Below are 7,180 nucleotides of genomic sequence, written 5' to 3' on the forward strand. Positions count from 1 at the left end.
GCATATGAAAAGAGAAAAGGGGCGCTTGGATGACCCCTAGTTCGCATTGAACACCCCCCACCCTCCTTTGGTGTGGGGCTCATGTTGGCCATGCCCCAGCCCCTGAAGCATTCAAGCTGATTTCTTGCAGCAGCTGGGCACTGTAACAGCTCCAGAGCTGCTCTGTAAGGCAAATAAAAGGGTGTGGGCCCTGCAACACCACCTGTAGTTCGCATTGTGCGTTGGAAGGCACAAAGTAAGCAGACGGGAGAAGTCAGGATAGTGCGCAAGGGCATAGAAGGGAGGGGCTCAAGAAAAGAGAAGTGGAAACAGACAGCAAACTAGGCTGGAGAGAGACCTGAGACAATGAGATCTAAATTATACCAGAGCCAACCAGGGGAAAGCACAAATGCAGTCCCCCCCCCTACCACAAATTATGCAGTCGAGATTCCCACATTTGGGGAAATCACAGAGGTCAGCATACCCAGAATGCAATGAATGAACCTCACCCTGGGAAAACAATCTTCATGACCATGGTATCACCTAAGCAAAATAAGTATGATTTGAGATAGGGCTGGGGAGGGCCGCTGCTCAGGCACACCTCCGTCAAGTAAAGGAGATTCAACTGAGGCAGCACAAGGGAACTCTCATCTGGGGACAACAACTGCAGGGAGAACACATTTTCAGACGAATGTGTGAGGGCAGACGGCTGCCTAATACTGAAGCACCCCCCAAACAACAAACCAAATGCAACAACTAGTGCAAGCATTCCTGGGGGAAGGCCTGCAGCAGATGGATTTGCATATGGTGATGTCATCCAAGCAATGGGTATAGTTGGCTGCAACCCTCGTCTGCATATGAAAAGAGAAAATGGTCACGCAGGGCATGGCGGCCTTTGTGGGGTTGCGCTTGGATGACCCCTAGATCGCTTTATACACCCCCATCAGTGTGGGGCTCATGTTGGCCATGCCCCAGCCCCTGAAGCATTCAAGCTGATTTCTTGCAGCAGCTGGACCCAGTAACAGCTCCAGAGTTGCTCTACAAGACAAGCAAAAGGGTGTGAGCCATGCAGCACCACCTGTAGTTTGCATACACACATATATAGGACATCATCTCTTATATGCCCCAGGGGCAATAAAATAGTATCCTTATCTAGGGTATCCGTCCATGCCGCTACAGCACTACACATACACACCCAGGCCGACGCAATTGCCGGTCTGAGTAAGGTACCTGAATGTGTATAAATGGACTTCAGGGTAATCTCCTGTTTGCGGTCAGCAGACTCTTTGAGGGTAGCCGTATCCTGGGACGGGAGGGCTAACTTCTTGGATAAGCGTGTTAATGCTTTGTCCACCCAAGGGGAGGATTCCCATCGTAACCTATCCGTTGATGGGAAAGGATACGCCATAAGAATCCTTTTGGAAATCTGCAGGAGATTCCCAAGCTTTTTCACATAACTCGTTCAGCTCGTGTGAGGGGAAAAGGTTACCTCAGGCTTCTTTCCCTTGTACATATGTACCCTCTTGTCAGGGATAGGGGGCTCCTCTGTGATGTGCAAAACATCTTTTATTGCCATAATCATATATCAAATGTATTTTGCCAATTTTGGCTGTAACTTTGCATCATCGTAATCGACACTGGAGTCAGAATCCGTGTCGGTATCTGTGTCAACAATCTGGATAGTGGGCACTTATGAGACCCTGACAGTCCCTGCGACATAGGATCAGGCATGGGTTGAGACCCTGACTGTCCCAAAGCTTCAGCCTTGTCTAATCTTTTGTGCAATGAGTTTACACTAGCAATTAAAACATTCCACATATCCATCCAATCAGGTGTCGGCGGAGACACCACATTCATTTGCTCCCGCTCCTCTCTAATATAGCCTTCTTCCTCAGACATGTCGACACACGCGTACCGACACACCACACACACAGGGAATGCTTTTACTGAAGACATTTCCCCCACAAGGGCCTTTGGCAGAGCTGGCCCTAACCAATATGATGCCCTAGGCAAGATTTTGCCTGGTGCCCCCTAGCACCACCGCTGGTTCCGCCTCTGACCTTGCACCTCTTTCCCAGCACCATCAAACCTCACCCATAACAGTACTTATTTTGGTGTTTGTACCCCCTATATTTTAAACAGGAACAGTTCGCACATTTGGCGCACAGTCCAAAAAGGGGTGTGTTTTTGCTGGCAATGGGCATGTCCACACAATAGTACCCCCAATTAAAATTCCGCCACACAGTACTGCAATTTTATTCACATTTGATCACGTGATAGTGTCCATAATTCACATTACATCCCACAGTAGTATCACTTTACCTTATAAACGTTACTTCTCACAGTAGTGCTCCTTATTCACATTACATCACACTGAATTGCTCCTTATTTACATTACACCACACCCTATTGCTCTTTATTCACATTAGACGACACAGTAAATGCCCTTTCTATACGCAACGCTACATATTAGAGCACCTTATACACATAATGCCACACATTAGTAATGCATTTATACACATAATTCCACACAGTAATGCCCCTTACACATATGAGACACATCATTAATGTCCTTATAAACATAATGCGTCTTACACATTATGACAACCTTTATTAATGCCCTTTTACACATAATGGCCCTCATTCCGAGTTGTTAGCTCGCAAGCTGCTTTTAGCAGCATTGCACACGCTAAGCCGCCGCCTACTGGGAGTGAATCTTAGCTTATCAAAATTGCGAACGAAAGATTAGCAGAATTGCGAATAGACACTTCTTAGCAGTTTCTGAGTAGCTCCAGACTTACTCGACAACTGTGATCAGTTCAGTCAGTTTCGTTCCTGGTTTGACGTCACAAACACACCCAGCGTTCGCCCAGACACTCCCCCGTTTCTTCAAACACTCCCGCGTTTTACCCAGAAACGGCAGCGTTTTTTCACACACACCCATAAAACGGCCAGTTTCCGCCCAGAAACACCCACTTCCTGTCAATCACACTACGATCAGCAGAACAAAGAAAAAACCTCGTAATGCCGTGAGTAAAATACCTAACTGCATAGCAAATTTACTTTGCGCAGTCGCAGAGCGAACATTGCGCATGCGCAATTAGCGGAAAATCGCTGCGATGCGAAGAAAATTACCGAGCGAACAACTCGGAATGACCACCCTTGCGCATGCGCAATTAGCGGAAAATCGCTGCGATGCGAAGAAAATTACCGAGCGAACAACTCGGAATGACCACCAATGTCCCTTACACACATGCCGCACATTATTAATGCCCTTATACACATAATGACACACATAGTGCCCCTTACACATATGTTGCACATTATTAATGCATTTTTACATGACACACATAATGCTCCTTACTCATATTCCGAACACTACTGCACAATCAACCCACTCACATGCACACAGCACTCACACTGCCACTAACACTGTGACCTCTGCCTCTGCTTGGATACAGATGTGTCCTCATAAATCTTGCTTCAATGCTAACGTTGGGGCACCTTTTTTTTATTAAAATGCATCTTATTTGCATTGCTATGTTGTTCGGATGCACACGCAGCTTCTGCTGATTAAAATTATATGCAGCACGCCTATATACTGTGTGAGACTGTGGCTGTATCTGCATATGAAATGCTACACACAGAATATAGGCATGCCGCATATCATTTTAATCAGCAGAAGTTGCTGATGCCCCTAGGCATATCAAATGCCCTAGGCAAATGCCTAGTTTGCCTATGCCTATTGCCGGCTCTGCCCTTTGGAGAGACAGAGAGAGAGTATGCCAGCACATACCCCAGCGCTATATAACCCAGGAATAGCACAGTAACTTAATGTTTGCACAGTAGCGCTGCTGTATGTAATTTGTGCCAAATTATGTGCCCCCCCCCCTCTCTTTTCAACCCTCTTGTCTACCGTGGTATAAGCAGGGGAGAGTCCGGGGAGCTTCCTCTCAGCTGTGCTGTGGAGAAAAAATGGCGCTGGTGAGTGCTGAGGGAGAAGCCCCGCCCCCTCGGCGGCGGGCTTCTGTCCCGCTTAAACTGTACAATTGGCGGGGGCTCATACATATATACAGTGCCCAGCTGTATATATGTTATATTTCTGCCAAAAAGAGGTTTATATTGCAGCCCAGGGCGCCCCCCCTGCGCCCTGCACCCTTACAGTGACCGGAGTATGTGAGGTGTATGGGAGCAATGGCGCACAGCTGCAGTGCTGTGCGTTACCTCAATGAAGATCATGAAGTCCTCTGCCGCCTCTGAAGTCTTCTTTTCTTCTCATACTCACCCGGCTTCTATCTTCCGGCTCTGCGAGGGGGACGGCGGCGCGGCTCTGGGACGGACGGCGAGGGTGAGATCCTGCGTACCAATCCCTTTGGAGCTAATCCCTTTGGAGCTAATGGTGTCCAGTAGCTTAAGAAGCAGGACCTTGCAACTCGGAGAGTAGGGCTGCTTCTCTCCCCTCAGTCCCTCGATGCAGGGAGTCTGTTGCCAGCAGTGCTCCCTGAAAATGAAAAACCTAACAAAATACTTTCTGTCAGAAAGCTCAGGAGAGCTCCTGAAAAGCACCCAGTCTCCACTGGGCACAGTATCAAATTGAGGTATGGAGGAGGGGCATAGAGGGAGGAGCCAGTGCACACCCAGAACTAAAGTCTTTCTTAAAGTGCCCATGTCTCCTGCGGAGCCGTCTATCCCCATGGTCCTTACGGAGTCCCCAGCATCCTCTAGGACGTTAGAGAAAATAGGATTTTAATACCTACCGGTAAATCCTTTTCTCTTAGTCCGTAGAGGATGCTGGGCACCCGTCCCAGTGCGTACTGTGTCTGCAGTTATTAAATGGCCCTTAACTCCAGAACATTTATGTGGAGACAACTTTCCCGACTTGACCATCTTCCTTGGACGTTTTCCCCCTGTGTGACTGCTCCCCAGCCTCGGAGGGTTGCATCCATGGTCCCTAGGATCCAGTCCTGGATCCCGAACCTTCGCCCCTCTAGGAGGTGAGAACTGTGCAGCCACCAATGGAGTGAGATTCTGGTCTTGGAAGACAGGATTATCCTCCGGTGCGTGTGTAGGTGGGATCCGGACCACTTGTCCAACAGGTCCCACTGGAACACTCTGGCATGGAACCAGCCAAACTGAATGGGCTCGTAGGCCGCAACCATCTTACCCAGCAACCAAATGCATTGATGGATTAACACTCTTGCTGGTTTCAGAATTTGTTTGACCAGACTCTGGATCTCCAGAGCCTTTCCACTGGAAGAAAACCTCTTCTGTGTCCAGTATCACTCCCAAAAACAACAACCGCGTCATTGGGACCAACTGCGATTTTGGCAAGTTTAGGAGCCAACTATGTTGTTGAAGAACTGTCAGGGAGAGTGCAATGTTTTGCACTAACTGGTCCCTGGATTTCGCCTTTATCAAAAGATCATCCAAGTACGGGATAATTGTTACTCCTTGCTTGCGATCACCCTGGTGAAAATCCTCGGAGCCGTGGACAGACCAAACGGCAATGTCTGAAATTGGTAATGACAATACTGAATTGCAAACCTCAGGTAGCTTGATGCAGAGGCTAAATGGGAACATGTAAGTTAGAGATGAGCGGGTTCGGTTTCTCTGAATCCGAACCCGCCCGAACTTCATGGTTTTTTTCACGGGTCCGAGCAGACTCGGATCCTCCCGCCTTGCTCGGTTAACCCGAGCGCGCCCGAACGTCATCATGACGCTGTCGGATTCTCGCGAGACTCGGATTCTATATAAGGAGCCGCGCGTCGCCGCCATTTTCACACGTGCATTGAGATTGATAGGGAGAGGACGTGGCTGGCGTCCTCTCCATTTAGATTAGAAGAGAGAGAGAGAGAGAGAGATTGACCTGATTTACTGGAGCTTAGGAGTACTGTAGAAGTGTAGAGAGTGCAGAGTTTACTAGTGACTGACCACAGTGACAACCAGACAGTGCAGTTTTATTTAATATATCCGTTCTCTGCCTGAAAAAAACGATACACACAGTGACTCAGTCACATACCATATCTGTGTGCACTGCTCAGCCCAGTGTGCTGCATCATCTATGTATATATATCTGACTGTGCTCAGCTCACACAGCTTATAATTGTGGGGGAGACTGGGGAGCACTGCAGTGCCAGTTATAGGTTATAGCAGGAGCCAGGAGTACATATTATATTAAAATTAAACAGTGCACACTTTTGCTGCAGGAGTGCCACTGCCAGTGTGACTGACCAGTGACCTGACCACACTGACCACCAGTATAGTTAGTAGTATACTATATTGTGATTGCCTGAAAAAGTTAAACACTCGTCGTGTGACTTCACTTGTGTGGTGTTTTTTTTTTTTATTCTATAAAAAACTCATTCTGCTGACAGACAGTGTCCAGCAGGTCCGTCATTATATAATATATACCTGTCCGGCTGCAGTAGTGATATATATATATTTTTTATATCATTATTTATCATCCAGTCGCAGCAGACACAGTACGGTAGTTCACGGCTGTAGCTACCTCTGTGTCGGCACTCGGCAGTCCATCCATAATTGTATACCACCTACCCGTGGTTTTTTTTTCTTTCTTCTTTATACATACATACTACTACATCTCTTTATCAACCAGTCTATATTAGCAGCAGACACAGTACAGTACGGTAGTCCACGGCTGTAGCTACCTCTGTGTCGGCACTCGGCAGTCCGTCCATAATTGTATACCACCTACCCGTGGTTTTTTTTTCTTTCTTCTTTATACATACATACTACTACATCTCTTTATCAACCAGTCTATATTAGCAGCAGACACAGTACAGTACGGTAGTTCACGGCTGTAGCTACCTCTGTGTCGGCACTCGGCAGTCCGTCCATAATTGTATACCACCTACCCGAGGTTTTTTTTTCTTTCTTCTTTATACATACATACTACTACATCTCTTTATCAACCAGTCTATATTAGCAGCAGACACAGTACAGTACGGTAGTTCACGGCTGTAGCTACCTCTGTGTCGGCACTCGGCAGTCCGTCCATAATTGTATACCACCTACCCGAGGTTTTTTTTTCTTTCTTCTTTATACATACATACTACTACATCTCTTTATCAACCAGTCTATATTAGCAGCAGACACAGTACAGTACGGTAGTTCACGGCTGTAGCTACCTCTGTGTCGGCACTCGGCAGTCCGTCCATAATTGTATACCACCTACCCGTGG

The 7,180-nt window shown here is 47.4% G+C and overlaps 1 non-coding gene across 1 annotated transcript; it reads right to left on the bottom strand.

The window, feature by feature from the left end:
* Positions 1-373: 373 nt before the first annotated feature.
* LOC135015594 (U1 spliceosomal RNA) lies at positions 374-539 on the bottom strand. The gene has a single exon (XR_010213814.1). It is a non-coding gene; the product is annotated as a U1 spliceosomal RNA (small nuclear RNA).
* Between the last annotated feature and the right edge of the window lie 6,641 nt (positions 540-7,180).

This window comes from Pseudophryne corroboree, unplaced genomic scaffold (genome assembly GCF_028390025.1).
Source record: "Pseudophryne corroboree isolate aPseCor3 unplaced genomic scaffold, aPseCor3.hap2 scaffold_296, whole genome shotgun sequence".
NCBI lineage: Eukaryota > Metazoa > Chordata > Amphibia > Anura > Myobatrachidae > Pseudophryne > Pseudophryne corroboree.